The sequence below is a fragment of the Passer domesticus genome, chromosome 1 (genome assembly GCF_036417665.1).
Source record: "Passer domesticus isolate bPasDom1 chromosome 1, bPasDom1.hap1, whole genome shotgun sequence".
NCBI lineage: Eukaryota > Metazoa > Chordata > Aves > Passeriformes > Passeridae > Passer > Passer domesticus.
In genome coordinates this window covers 112,098,830-112,115,332 of record NC_087474.1, presented here as the reverse complement: position 1 = coordinate 112,115,332, position 16,503 = coordinate 112,098,830, and the positions used below count along the sequence as shown (strand labels likewise).

Here is a 16,503-nt window from a genome sequence, read left to right as displayed (position 1 = left end):
CTGTATCATGTTATTTATGCTCACTGCTTTTCTGCTGCATTACTTGCTCATAAATAAGCTCCAGGTAGTGAAGGGGGTAGCAATGGAAACTTTCTAGGGACTGCCAGGCTGCTTCAAAAATGATCAGCACTGACTGGTTGAGTAAAACCACTGAAATGGGAGTCAACGTCAAAACAAATCTGCAAATTTTGGTACAAAAAATAAAGAGGCTTCACTTGCGGCTAACCCAGATATTAACTAAGATGCAACAGTCAGAAATAGTTTAAAAGGTTTTGTCCTGGAGGAATATGCAACAGATCTCAGGTGATGTCATGTTAAAAACACACAACAAAGCTAATAAATATGACAGAAAAAACATCTGAATTCTTTCAGCAGAACATGAAAAACAATCTAAGATTGTAAAAGTAAGAATAGACGTTTACTATACAACTAATTTCACAGATTAAACAAACTTCTCAGTGGCTAGCAGCAAAATTTTATTGCAAATACTTAATAAAACTACATTCCTTTTCCATATTTGTTTCATTTCATATCATTAAAAGGATTTACAGCTGCCAATCTGAGGACAAGTAGAGTGTTATGTGATCAGAGAACTTAGGCTCAGTTTTATCAGCCAATAGCAACTAAAAGAAACATATTTCATATCCACATTTCAATCCACAAGTCCAGAGTTTGATCATCTTCACCTGTTTAAAGTAATACTGCCTCTCTCTTTTAATTACCTCTACCCATGCTTGGAATTGCACAGCTACAGCTAAGACTATAAAAACTTCTAAAAATTCACATCACAAATTACATGGTTGGATAAAAAGATGCAAGTTTCAGTAGAAAAGAAAATGCTTGTTTCTGACACTTATTCTTTGAACATAAAGGTGGCTGAAGAAAAATCAATCAATAATTAAAGAATTTCTGGCATTATATATTATTTTAGTCTAGTTAAGACTTTTCCTTTTCCACAATGTCAATATAGCATAAAAATCCAAATACATCCCGAAGTAATGAAAATAACCACAGTGGTTTCTTAAGTATTATTTTTTATGTGTTAACCACAACTAATTGAAGTAATTTACAGTGTATATATTTAACACATTATACTTAAAATTTATTTAAACACATGCTAGTAAGTCAGTAAAAGCAGCTTTTCTGTAATCAGATAATAAGCAATACCACTGCAGAACCCAGTGGAATAGAAAATAAGTTTAGTCTAAATTATTAAAATGAAGAATTTTATACACCTCATATTTCTTTGGAAATTATATATGTGCAATGCACACTGTACATTTTGTATTTAAATAATGTTTTCATGAGTTACCCACAAATTCATAACACACCATTTACAACGCCCTCACAGACACCAATAACAAGGCAAACTATGCTTTGCATAGTTCAAGGCATCCACAGAATATTAGTTCATGGCCAAAATACTATCTGTTGATGTGAAAAGACAGAAAAAGCCACTTTTGCTGTTCATATTTCTTCTGAAGAGTAAAACATCTAGTAATCAGAAAAAAATGAAAAATTAATTTCTATCATCATACATTATAGAGAGGATGGAGTTATTTATTAGGATTATAATACATATTCATATATGGCATGAAGAACGCCTCTATTTCTTCATGTGATTTTCATAATTCTGCTGCACTCTCAGTAACTGTTCTCTTTCCTCCCCCAAACTCCCTTCCCACCTTACTGCTGCAAAGCCACACTGAGATGCTGTGAACCAGAAGCAGAGAATCCCAGGAATTACAAAATGGTCAATGCTGTGCTCAGTACCAAGTGCTTGCCCAGAAAAAAAGTTAAGAGAGAAACTGGCCACACTTTATGGTGCCACAGAACAGTAGAAATGTAATCATTATCAGAAAACATCAGACAAATTCAGCCTTCAGATAAAAGACCTATGTGTTGAATAGTAGGGATAAATTGCAAGCATTATCCGTAGTTTACCTATTCATAACTATGTTAAAAATTCAAGATGCTAACTTTTTAAGATGACATGCTCATTGAAACTCAGGACTTCAGCTATTAGCTATTTGCTACCTGCATATACAGGTCAATCCTCCAATATTAATTAGTTTTTAAATTGTAAAGTGTTCAAATACTTTTTAAGCTCATTTCAAATTTTAAGGATTTTGGTAGGTTATATTAAGGTATCAGAATTTTTAACTATGTACACTGCAACTGTAAGTGGACTGCAAATTTTTCACAACCTCGACTCATCTTTTCTGAAATAAATGTAGTGTAACACATAAAAATACTGCATCTAATTAAGTAAATACCAGAGATAGACTTAAAGTCTAAATAAAAGTTTATCAACAAAATTTAGGGGCTTATTGAACCAAGAATAGAACTGCTCAGACTGTTCCAATGGCTTGGCCTTTTGTAATCAAAAATTTGAAAATAATTATTCTTTGGGAGACACATATTGGGTGGAAGTGTGAATCTCAGTGTATTTCAAAGAACAGAGACCACCTGTTCACAGGAGTTCCTGTGTGATTAGTGGAAATCAAATGACCAAATTCCAGTTTGCCTTACAGCCTCCAAGGTTTTCTGCTTCAATGTTTTTGATATGGTTAGCCACACCTTTCTCCCAGAAACCTTCAGTGCTTCTCAAGTGTTTGAGCTTTACCGTCAAAGTGCAATCAAGGTTCAAACTAATTTTGCTGCCTAGGAAGAAAGTTTATACAATTAAAGCAGCTCTGATGATGCATTTGTTAAAAAAAATAAAGCCTCCAGCAGGGGTCAGTCTCAGAAGAGAGGTTGTTAGGAATAAATGAGTTAAAGAGGGGAGAAAATGTCTACTTAAGTAATACTGAACATAATACAGACCTGTTAATCTCCTTTCAATTCCTGTATATTATATTTCATTAATATAGGTGATGAGGCACCTGGGGTGACTTCACTTTAAGAACTACAAAATTGTGCTGAATGCAAGAACAGTAATTGTGTAAAATAAACCTTGAATACTTATGAAGTACCATTAACAGAGACAATCTAATAGGAACATTAGATTTTTATTATTTATCATTAACTTTAATTTATGTATATACTGTCTAATTCTGCCTTAGACATGACCTAACACTTTTTCCTGTGATGTTAGTAACAGTAAGAGTTCATCTTAACTTTATTGTGACTATTTTCATAAAATTGAATTAATACTTGAAACACAGAGCCAGCAGTCTATTAATCTATAAAAATTAAAGTTCCACATAGTGACTTATGTTGGCCTCTTAGTTGCAAATGCCAAAATAAGTTCTAAGGTCCAGAAACGTGGTGTTTCTGCAATTGCAAGCTGCTTCTCTGGAAAAACCACCCAAACAAGCTGACTCTGTAGAATGGAAGCCTCAAACAGATTTAAATTCCAACAGTTATTGTGAGAAGTCAATTCAATAGCATATTTGCTCTGTAATGAAACAAGGAATAGAAGATAAGGGAGTAAAGAGCTGTCTGTCGACCATTGCTGTGTTTAATAGGACACACGCTGCAGTCACCTGGACTGAAGTTCTCCAAGTTCAAAAATAATCCACATCATAGGAAAAACATCTCTATAAATTCCTATATATAAATTCATTAACTATATCCCATTTGCAATGGATATAGTTAATGAAACAGATAATATGCCATCAGCACAGTAAAATCACTAAATAATTCAACTCAACCTTCTTAAAGACCATTACAATATTGTAACTTTCAATAATACCAACATTGTTTGATATTAACTCATTTATTGTTGTAATGCCCTGAAATCCCTTGTACCTCTCACTCATGCATTCCCATGCACATTCTACCCTTTTTTCTTTTAGTGATGTAGTCTAAATGTTGCTTAAAGATTAAAACTATAAATTACTATAATTTTAACATTCCAATAATTATATTACTTTTTGTAATTTCATTGTCTTATGCACTGATGGCCGATTCAAAGGAATATTTAATTCCAGAGGTGATCTATCATGTTGCAAATGTAATTTTTTCACATGCAGCAAGAATAAATCTCATCACCTTACTATCCTTCAAGGCCCTCCTAATGACAAAATGATTTACTGACTTCGCTGAACTATTTTTCTTCTAAAAATTTAGAACCATCAGAAATATTTAATGACTCGATTTAAAGTGCTGAAATAGAAGCACACTGAAAGAATACTAAAATGCTGGTATTCCCCCAAGAATTAACACCTGTCAAATCAATAGGTTTTGAAGCGGAAGACATCGTGTCCATTTCCATTGCAAATCTGCAAGTAAACACTGTAAAAGGAATGTGTCTTATTTCTGAAGAAGTGTGAAAGCACCATGCTCCTTTCAGGCTGCAAGATTCGCCAAGGTTTAATTATAGAATCTCCACATTCTTTTTACTTCAAAAGTTAATCATGTATGAGAGGTAACCCCTCTCCTTTGGAAACTACTGGCTGTAATTTAGAGCAATGCAAAAGACAATTCTGATATTGATTTAACTATTACAGCACTAAAATAAAGCTTATATGCTTTGCCATACAATTTCTAATAGTGAAATGCCACACTTTCCAAGATATACAAAAAAATATATATAACACATCTGTAATCTCAACAAGGCAGAGCAAGTCATACCCAAATGTTGTATCTAAGACTCTTTGCTTGATAAATTTGATCCAACTACAAATAAAATTATTATTTACAGCCACCAACACTTTTAAATAGGAATTCAAAACATACACTTAAAATGCCACTCTTGCTGGGATGGTGTCTTTTCTAGGCAGCATAGTTGTAGCTGACAAGTGTTAGCCTATATGTGAAAGAAAAACCACACAAAAACCAAACTCCAGAAGTCTACTACCCATTTCTCTTTAAGCACACCAATTTTTGCATCTGTGAAGATGGGCCATATAGGACTAAAAGATAATGTGTTTGCAAATATCTGAGAAACGTAGCAGTGTTTCTATTGCAGAACATTTCAAGCAAACATCAAAATGCATTAGAGTAAAAAATAAATTCAGTATCAGGTAAAAGATATAGTAGAGGAACAAATCAAACAGAAATCAAGATTTTATTTCTGTAGATATTTATATATATATGTACATGTTCACATAAACAGAGCCCCCAGCTGGAACTAATGATTGTGTATTACTAAACGCTTAAAAAAATTAGAAATAGTTAAATGGATAATCCCTCTTCTCTAGACAAGATGAAAATACCAGCAAAGAATTAAATTTTTTATTAAACTACTTCTGTGTGAAACATTTTATTCATGCATGCATTCTCCAGAACCACTATAATGACGTGTATATTTATCTGACTTTATGCTACTGACAACATATTTGATCAGCTCAAGGTTCAATCAGAACAAACTTCACAAACTTCAAGCTGGTAGGTTGAAAATAATAGATAGAAAAGAAAAAAAAACCAAACCATGCTTGAGGGCATGGGAGTTGGATATTAAACCAGTTAGATAAAATACATATTCTTATAAAGTTTTAGTGATCACCAACATCCTGTTTTTGCACAACATCCTTTACTACAAAAGGGAAAAATCCTAAAACAACAATAATGACAATAACATAATCAATTGTTCAGGAACTCCAGTGGTACACTTCTCAGAAACTAGCATAAGACAGTGTTAGAACAGTTAAAGGACTGTTCTCAATGTGAAAAAGTGTGAAAAGAATTTTGGGACATAGCTAGTGACTCTAAAAAGCTCATTCTGACATTAACTAATGCATATTTTCCTGAACATATCACTGAAAAAATAATTAGGTTCTTGGAGACACCCTTTATTATTTGATGCAACAAAGTTCCTTTGGTAGCTATTTAGTGCCTGTCCTGGTTACACTCCACTAGCATTTTGCTTTTTCTCAGTTGTAGGAACAGAGCTGTAGCATTATGAGCACACTCTAAATTGTCTGTGGCTGTTGAAGCTGTCGAAACAACACAAGCTACAGCATCCTACCAAATCTTGTGGCATATGTCAGGCTTTTTTAAGAAGGAGGTCACCAGCTCAGTGCTCCAGGAGCTCTGGTTATAGACAGGACCAACCAAAATTCAAACACGCAGACCTACCTTTCTACTTGAGTATGCAACTGGCTTACACTAAAAAACAAAGATCACTGTTCCTGCATTCCACAGCCAGATTAAACACTGCTCTCTGAATTCATACAAAATAGATAAAATCTAATGTTGCTTTTATTACTGTGATAAATATGCTTTACTATTTTATTTATTTTCAAAAGATTTTTTATTTGAAACCACCATTTTTATCCAAAACATTACTGTTAGACAGGTTCTCTATTTATTTATCATTTTGCATACTTTTGCAACATCCTTTATTTTGCCCACTAGTCAAAGAATTGAGATTTCCTACATTTCTTTTCACTTTTACCAGCTTATAACAGTGGCAAAGGCAAAAAGTAATTCAGTATCTTTTTACGTAATGCAGCTCTCATTCTATGTGACATAATTCAAAATATGTCATAACTCAAAAATAAGTAATTATTTTTTTACATAGAGAAAGCTAGCAATATGTGCCAGGTTATCTGCAATATGTATCTTGTGACTAAAAAATACAGTATGGTTTTATTTAGGGAATTAATAAAGCCTATTTAAATGTTTCCTTAAATATATGGTGAAATTTTTGCTCCACTGAGATGAGGAAAGAAGATAAAAAATGTTCTAGACTGACTTGAAATTTCTTTTTCCAGTGTTTTCCTTATTTTGAGAACATGCTAGATTTCTACTTGAAGTCAAACTGGGACCTTCTCTGCTGTCTGTGTGTTTGTAATGCTTCACTTATAAGGAGGTTGGGTTCAATTTTACAAAAATACTCTCACCTTTTCACACCAAAAAAGGCATAATATTAAAAGCCAAAACCAATTAAAAAAAGATCCCACAAACTATCCTAAGTAATTCTGCTGGTTTGCCTTTTGGTTTTTTTTTCTGTGCCCTCACAATTTTTTAACGCTGGTTGTAACAAAAAAAAACTTCATGAACCATTTTAATTCCCAACCCTTTGTTGTACCACAACAGGATTAGTTCAGTTAATTCTGGGGCCACTTGTTCATACCAGAAAATGAAAATCACTATCCTTGTACCTTCAGTTAAGGGAAACTGTTTTCCTATCTTTGTCTAATTGAACAGAAAAGCTGTTGGCTTCACTTATTGAAATAATGTATCTTGAGATCATAAGAAAATTCAGACAGGAATGGACATCAGGCAGTTTCTAGTTCAAGCTCCTGCTCCAAGCAGGCTCAGCTGTGAGACCAGGCTTGGGTGCTCAGGGCTTTGTCCAGCTGGGTCTTGAACACTTCAGAGAACAGAGCCAGCACAGGATCTCTAAGCAGCCCAATGCAGCACCTGCTTGTCCTCAGAGTGAAAATGCTCCTCCTTCTATCCATTCTAAACCTCTTGTTTCAACTCATGGTCATTAAGCTGAGTTCCTGCCTCTTCATCTCAATTTGCCAGCACATTTTCACTGGCAACAGTTTGGAGCCAAATTTTGAAATTTTTCAAATTTTCTCAAAATGTTCTCTTCGGTGTGGTATAGTATAGTAATGTCAGATTCCTATGAAGGACCACAGCAAACCAGACCAAACCTGGATGACTTTCCTCAATCTCATTAGTTCTCTGCATGATTCTCACATCAGTGAGGCTGTTTGCAGGAAATCCAATAAAGGCACTCTTACATATCATGGAGTTCAGTTTCAGATTAACACACCCAGCATCTGTTGTCTACATGCAAGAAAGATATTTAAGTTTGCTGTTACTTAGATAGCTAAGGCCCAGTTCTGTTTGCCTCAGAAATACCTTGGAACATTCCTTCCTGGCTCCAGCAAGCCCATTAGGAGGCTGCAGGTCTCCTACAGTTCCTGTGGCATATTTATCTATTCCACAGGGATGTCTCAAGTACACCGCCACATTTTGAATGATCCTAGAGGCATACAAAGGTGCCAGTGATTTGAACCTGTAGGAGATGGATATTTGAATCATTCTTTTGGCCTGACTACCATGGAAACATGTAGTACATTGATTATATAAGAATCTAGACACCTAGCAAGTATTTAGACACTAACATACATTTACACTAAAGTGTCCTCATTACAAACTAAAACCCAGCCACAGCCCAAGATCATGAGAGATGACAGCAGACAATTACAGCTCATTAAATGAAATGTCAGTGCTCTGTGGTATGGGTGAGAACCATGAAATGGTATCACCATATATTGGGAAGCAGCTTCTTCACATTTTGTCTCAGGCTTTCAATCATGTACACGTTAATGATAGAAGTTCCACATGAGAGACTAACCATATTTTTCTACTCCTTCCTTATTCCTGACCACTTCAACTAGGAAATTAACAAGCAACAACAAACGAAGGCCAAACATGGTCTGTGAGGTAGAAGAGATGAGAGGTAGAAGTCAAATCCTACATAATCTCTAATGCTTTCTTTCTGTGAATATAACAATGCTATATTGCTCAGTAAAATGTCAAAAATAACATACAGAGCTACCATATACCTTTCGAGAAACAGAAGATAAACTGAGTTCTCAAATATTCAGGGTTTCCGTACTTCATGGAAAACTAAAAAGGCCTTCTAGAATTCTTTCTTTTGAGAGTAGCAGAGATTTTCATCTGTTGTATCTTTGAAACACAGTGGCAGCCCTTGAATAAAAAAGCTCCAGCTAAATTCAATAACTTTTATTAATGCCCCTCTTATTTTTCTATTAAAATTTCCATGTGGATTGAAAAAGTACACTAATAATACTGAAATCTACCCTGCAGATGTGGAAGAAGTATGAAGAAGAAATGAAAGTTCTAAGATTTTAAGTAAATATGATAATGTTGTCAAAAGCAAAAAATATAAAAATATTCCTGAGACACAGGCTGTTCTTTCTGCTTTTCATTTTCTTAATTTTCAAAATTTTCTTATTGTTGAGTTTATTTTCTGGTTTTTTTTTTTTTTTTTTTTTTTTTTTTTTTTTTTTTTTTGAGGGTGTGTTTCTAGCTTTTGATTTGTACTTCTCCTAATGTTTTTCTCAACTTAGTCTGTTTTTCTCAGCAGGATAAGCTTTATATCCCAGACAGATGCCTAATTCTGCCCTGCACAACCTTATGGCTTCTTTTCAGATCAAATGATGCAAAACACAAACACTCCAACTACACAGAGGTGGAAGCAGAGGTTGAAGGATTGCTTTGATACTACTATAGGTACAACACTGTGGAAGTATTCACATGATGCTTTGATCAAATTCCTTTAAAATAATGTTCATGAATTATTCAACTGATTAAAAGTTCAACAATTCATTTGAACAATATTGCAAAATGGTTTGAAAAAACTACTTTATGAGAGAATCCAAACTACCTCTGGCTACAAGTCTTCTGAAACCATCTGAATGAATTCCTAGATTATCCTAGATATTGCTCTACAAAAAAATTTGTTGTGTTCATTTGTTCTATATCTAGGTCAATACAATTAATGAAAGGTAATGCTCCATTGTCTTTCTGATAATTGTGGGGTCTTACAACCTACAAGCTAGCTATTGCTGGAGAAGAATCCCATCATCTTCCTACGAAAAACACACATTTTCCTAAAGTAAATTTTTACCTAAAGCATAAATTAATAATAATGGCATAGTGAGCACCATGAACAATACTGTGGGATCCCTTTATAAGGGAAGGTTTAATTTCATAAATGAATAAAGCCATCTTTTCTTTCTGATATTTTGCAAAACACTTGTTTATGGCAAACTGTCACTTGTATTCAGATTTAGAATGTAGAAATTACTGTGATGGTTCCTTGGAAATGCTTAAAATAGATAAGATGGATTGACTGATTGCATATTCCTTTGAATTATTGTGAAAGTACCAGATCTATCTAAATCATGCCATGAAAAAAGTGGAGTTATAAGTTATGTAACTTCAAGTTGCTATAAATTGCTTCTTGTTGAAAGCTATATAAAACATTTTCAAATCTGTCATGTTCCACCTCTTCTGCTTAAAAAAATAAATCCAAGTGAAAATGTCCAAGAAAAGTATGAATCAGGCTTATGTTGTTAAGTTGGAGCAAAAGCTTGACACCATCAAGACTGGATACTCTTTAGCAATTAAATCAAGAATCTGGTCCATTTTATGTCCAGAATGTATTTTTTACAGTAAGAAACCACATTTTGTCAGTTAGCTAAACCAGTGTAGCTAAAAAAGCAACAAAACCAGATGAGACCTAATTCTCTTCTCACAAACACACCATTGCCATTTTTCACTTAATCCAAGTTTGATTCTTGAATACAGATTTTATCTACCTTCTTTTGCTGCTGACATTCCCACGTGCCCTCAGAACAAGTTATCTGACAAAGCAGCCAGGAAAATGCATTTTCTACTTCTCCTCCCACAGCAGCATGCAAGATGACTGTGCAGCAACAGCAGCCCAGAGAACACGCTCTACAAGGTCTGATCTGACCTCCAGACTTTGCCAGAAAGAAGTCTCACATCATGGACCAGTCTGACCTCCCACAAAGCAGGAGGAATGCAGTACAAAGAGAGCATGGAGGAGCCAGAAACTGCTTTATTTGTAGCACTGAAGAGAAGAAATGAGCACAGCAGACAGCAGAAGATAATACAGAGCTTCAAGCTGTGGGGCAGCACCCAGATGCTACTTTTGCTAGTTCTGAGAGTAACCACCATAGGCAGTAGGAACTGCAAAACCCTTGACAGTGAGATGAATGTCAAGCCCTTCTTTTCTATCCTAAAATATGTATCAAATTTGAGAAAGTAACTGCTTTTCCCTCAGTTGGCTTATATATATATATACACACACACACACACACACACATGAGTTTTTTACTGGCAGTGAAACTTGAAATCTTTTCAGAGTTTCACTGGGACCAGAGAGTGAAACTTCTTCAAGTGAGGCTTGGAAAGAGGGCATCCAGAAAAGGCACTCTTCATTTTCAGGGTAGGATACCCCTCTGCAAATAAAAACTTGCTTACTAGCAGTTCTGCCTTCCCCAATTAAACAGAAAGGCTGGTAAAACAAAATAACAAGGGGTCATGGCAGAATTAGAGTTGATATGTTGAAAGTGTGTATCACTCAGCGCTGAGTACCACTCCATGATTATCCCCTATTTTGTGCTCTGAAAAACAACAGCCTCCTACAGCAACAAACACAATTGTAAGACAGATACCATTTATCCCAGAAAACCTATCTGCTACTTAAAAAAATACTAGAAAGGAAAAACAACCCCTTGTGGTGAAATTAGCTGAAATTAGCTCTGATGATGATCTGTTCTTTAAATTGGGAAAGAAAAAAGGATATTTTTTTTCAGCATGATTTATTTTTAGATTGGCAAAGACACAATGGTAAACAGAACTGGAGCTCTGTGGGCACCTTCTGAGGTTAAATTACCTTTCATGCCATTTGCACAGAAGACTGTTCTCAAGCAGCTTGAGCAGATGGTCGGGACACCATTGTCCGTTTACTTGTATCCACAAAGATAAACGATTGCTCTCTGAAATCCTGAACAATATGGCCCTTGTGATGCTTTAGGCTGCCAAGGAGAAAAAACACAAACAAACAAACATAAATATAAATTTAGCTGAGGAGAACAAAAGAGTTTTGATTGATGAAATTTCATTTTGAACAACAAGTACATATAGAATAATATAATTTTTTAGATAAGAAAAGATATTTAAAATCATCAGGTTCAAATGTTAGCCTAACAATGTTGAGTCCACCACCAATCCATGTCCCCAGGTGTCACATGTCTATGAAATACCTCCAGGGATGGTTACTCCACAGCTTCTCTGGATAGGTTGTTCCAGTATTTGACAATCCTTTCCATCAAGATACTTTTCCCTAAAGCCAATCTAAGCCTTCCTTTGCACTACTTGAGGCCATTTCCTCCAGTCCCATTGCTTGTTGCACGGGAGAAGAGACTGACCCCCACCTTTCCACAACCTCTCGTCAGGTACTCATAAAGACAGAGGGTCCTCTCTGAGCTTCCCTTTCCACAGACTAAACACTCCCAGATCCCTCAGCTGCCTCTCACAGGAACTGTGCTCCAGATCCTTCACCAGCTCTGTTTCCCTTCTCTGGACACACTCCAGCCCCTCAATGTCTTTCTTGCAGTGAGGGACCCGAAACTGAACACAGCACTCAAGGTGCAGCCTCACCAGTGCTGAGTGCAGGGGCACAGTCACTGCTCTGGTCCTGCTGGCCACACTATTGCTGATGCCATTAGCCTTCTTGGCCACCTGGGCTCACACTGGCTCATGTTTGGCTGCTGTCATCCAACACTCCAAGTTCCTTTTCCACTGGGCAGCTTTCCAGCCACTTTTTCCAAGGATGTAGCACTGCATGGGGTTGTTGTGACCCAAGTGCAGGACCCGGCACTTGGCCTTGTTGAGCCTCATACTATTGGCCTTAGCCCAAAATATCAGTAATCTAGGGCAGTTTCACTAAATGAACACAATTTGCTCCTGAATACTTAGCAAGGCAGGAGATGCAGGTAAAAACAAATCATACACAGTAACTCTGACTGAAATAAGAATCTACCATATCTGCACAACTGCTTCTACTGCATATAACATTTTCTGAAGCACACTGCCAAGTTACAACTCTCCTTCTGCCTACTGTGGCAGTGAGGTAACCAGAGATATCCAGTCATGCCAGAGCAGACAACTACCTGGGAACAGTGATCCACCCAAGTATTGGTTGAGAAGGTAATTTCACTTGTTTTAAGAGATTCTCAAACATTGAGAGAAGCCCTGGTTAAACATACCCAACGTGAGCATTTTGCCAACAAGCAATTTGCTAAAAAAGCACTTTTATTATTAGACTAATTTACCACTAAGAGAGATGCGTTTAAAGGATGTACAACTACAAAGAATGTTTCTAAAATCTTACAAACAGTCTTTAGGATTTAGGAGTGAAGCAAGCAGATACTAGTCTTTGGACTTGCAACTAATAATTGCATAACCTGTCAATCTTAAAAGCTCCCAAAAGGAAAGGAAAAGCAATGTTGATGAATATGGAAAGAATCACATGGAATCAGTGAAGGGCCCTAGACATGGCCTTCAATACACACAGCAAAATAAGACAGAATTGGGTTTAGAAAATAACAGTGAAATTAGATAACTATGAATCATCAGCCACTCAAAATTCTGAAGACAGCAGGTATTGCAAAGCATTTAATTAACTAAAGTTTAATATAAAGATGTATAGTTGTTTCTGAAACAACTACTTATTTAAATAATGACACAACAAATAAAATTCATATCCTCTATCTACTACCACACACTCCACAGCAAAAGTGGATATACTTATTTCTCCCTTTCTCATTTCAGTCATCAAATGACCTGTTTCAATCTCTTTTTGCTGTGATGCTGGCATATTCAGCATGCCTTACAATAAATACACCATTTAGAGATTTTAGGTTCTTGTCAGATTTTTAGGAATTGTTAACACTTATTGGAGTAAGGAAAAAAAAGAAAAGACAGGTTGAGATAAATGTCAAATAGCGGCATCCAGTAACACAAAGTAATATGTTCTGATACTGAGGATTAATTATAGCTCAAATAAGAAGAAATCATTAGGAAATAATAGAAATATGAAGAACTTGATAAAAAGTAGGTTAAAAAGTTAGGAAAACAGAAAAGTTTAGTTTTGTATAGGAATAAAAAAGAAAGTATAAATGGGAAGAACTTTCCTCTGCTTTCGAAAAGGAAGGAAACCCCAAAGTGTGTTTGTTCTAAATATCAGTGTCTTATGCTAATGTCACTTCCATTAAAAAAGAAACAAAAGTCAAGGCCTTTCTTCCCCCGAGGGAGCACTCTCTATGCCTTACTTCCACCATTTTCCCCCAAAATTAAAGGGAAGGCCACTGTCCCTCAGCTGTCTGTCTGTCCTTAACATCCCCAGACATATTTGCCTGTTTGCAAATAAAGTATAATGAAAGTAATGACTATGCTTATGAAAACATAATTATAGGATCACTTAGGCTGGAAAAGACATTTAAGATCCTTGAGTCCAAGCATAAATCTAGTACTGTCCACCACTAAACTATGTCCCTAAGCATCACGTCCATTTAATGTGAACTCCATATCTCAGAAAATAAGCTGGAAATACAACCATTCATCTCCCAGTAAATCAACAGTGCACCTTGCAAAATCAGAGGATTTCACTTAGAAATATCTCAATTTTTACAAACTGAACATTACTTTTTCCTTATAAAGTAACTGCTAAGTTGTAAAAATAGTACAATATCTTTATATGATCAGAAGTTATGAGGTAGTCTGTGAAGAATAAGATAAAGATATCCCTAACCTCACAAATAACACATTTTCACTGAAAAAACCACTGAAGATTATTTTTTTGCTGTCAAGTAAAAAAAAAGAAAAAGCAAAAATGACCATTGAATAATACAAAGGCAGCTGCATAGTCATCAGATATCCTGTTTGAATGATACCAGTTAAAAAGAATGCAACATTTTATAGGAAATAAGACAAACCAACATAATTTACAAATGTGCTATTTGAAATGCATTTTACATAACTTCTGTACTGACTGAATTGAGGCATCCATAAATATTTCAGCTCTAACTCTCTCCAGACATGAAAATTCCAAAAAACACATCAACAAAATGAATTTGAAACCGCTGTGAATAAGAATTCAGCAAAACAAATGAAATTTCACATTGCTTTGTTGCCCTTACCATGAGCTAACAAGTGCCATGAATGGTAGATGGGTAAGAGGAATACATTCAGAGAAAAGCAAGTGCACACATGTATAGATGGATTTTCAAGAAAGCCAGGATGAAAACCCAGGTTCAGAAAGTTTTATAGCTAAAACAACTGGGATTTTTTTTTTCTTTTTTCAGTAAAGCAGTAACAATTTCCTGCACATAAATTATCTTCTAGATCCTCCTGTGAGCTAGGCCATAACTAATGTACAGTAACAATTTTCAGCCACTGCAAAAACTGAGGCACATATTTAGACTGTCTTTCCCTTTATACCACTGGGCATATATGTCTTCTGATTATCAAAGATAGTTTCCCTTCTGCAGGTTTATAAGTGCAAGAGGCCGCAGTGGGAAAGTCAGGAAGGTGTTCCCATCTCTCCATTATGCAGTAAGATAAACTGATCATTATTTATGGAGAGGGAATATGCTGCATACTCTCAGAAATAAAACTCAATAACAACATGGAGATAAAAACAACTTCAGTATTAACAGTTGTACAGCAGCTGATTCCAATAGGAATTTCTCAGTAGTCAACTCCTTTCATACTGCATCTCATTTGTGGATCAATACAAATGTAGCAGAAGAATTTAATGAAATTACTGAAATTTCATGTATCATCCAAGGAGCTGAGGATACAGCATGTATTTTTCCATAATCACAGAAGGAAGACAACGCAAAATGGAAAAGCTGTGTTCAGTCTCAGTAGCAGAAGTGACCAGTCTGAAATACATTTCTAACAGACAGCTAGTCTAAATGAGGTGTGTTAGAGGTAAAAGAGTTTAGGAGAAATATGTAAATCAGAAAGCAGGTGAATGTCAGGTAAATGACAATTTGATGCTGAAATTAGTAAAACTTGCCTGTTAAATCTTGCAGAAAATGGTATATGAAGTTTTCAGCTAAGATGTATCCACAGATTTAACTTCAGTTTTACAAACATATGCACTGAGAGGGAAAGTCTACTTGAAACTGCCTTATTGCAAAGCTGTACTTATTTCTTAATTCTGAAGTCTTTCTTTCATTAAATGTAGTGTTACAAGATGTCAGTCTTCACTATAACATCAGAGGAAGAATAGATATCCATGTCACTGGGAGACAAAATGAGCTCCATGATAACGTGGATTGATCACAGAATATTCCTTAAAGATCAAATAAAAACCTCTCCCTGAGCAACCAATGCCATAGTTGTTAATAAAATAGTGGCTTCTAACTTGCTGAAACTAGTCCACCAAGAAACTGAGACAGGATTTTTTAGTGGTAAAAGAAATAGGAGCTTTCAAGTATAACATACATTACTAAGGATGGAAATATTTCTGACTTTAAATAAAAATTAATACTATGACATATTTGGAACAATTTTTTATGCATGTCTTTTAGATACTTGGCAGAAATCATGCCCATTTATGCAAGGTTAGAATTTCATTACCCAAGTTTCACCACCTAAGGAAACAGAAAGAGGAAACTAATATCCAAGTCCAAACAAATTCTAGTCAAGTACATAAAGACTCTAAAGTCAATAAAATTTTGTGATACTAAGAATGTATAAAATGCTTGATTACCTATTATTTCCTACATCGTGGAGACATACATACTTTGTGCAAAATGGGTGCTAAAAGAGCTACCAAATCAAAATTACTATTCTTCACAACACTTTTTACAGGTATAAAGACATAAAGAAAGTAAAAAGAAATTCCTAAGATACCAGCAAATGGTGAAACCACAAGCCTTTCAAGAAGTACCAGGAATGCAGGTCAGTGTAAACTGCAATTTTATAAACTGTGATAAATACAAATGAGTTTCAGGATGAATTTTC

At 35.3% G+C, this 16,503-nt stretch overlaps 1 protein-coding gene across 7 annotated transcripts in view; it reads right to left on the bottom strand.

The window, feature by feature from the left end:
* The window catches only part of DLGAP1 (DLG associated protein 1), a 401,105-nt gene that overhangs the window by 309,105 nt on the left and 75,497 nt on the right, over window positions 1–16,503 (bottom strand). For all 7 annotated transcript variants that reach the window (XM_064434359.1, XM_064434357.1, XM_064434367.1 and 4 more), the window contains one exon: window positions 11,360–11,501. The gene's annotated coding sequence lies outside the window, so the exon portion shown is untranslated. The remainder of the gene's footprint in view (window positions 1–11,359; window positions 11,502–16,503) is intronic.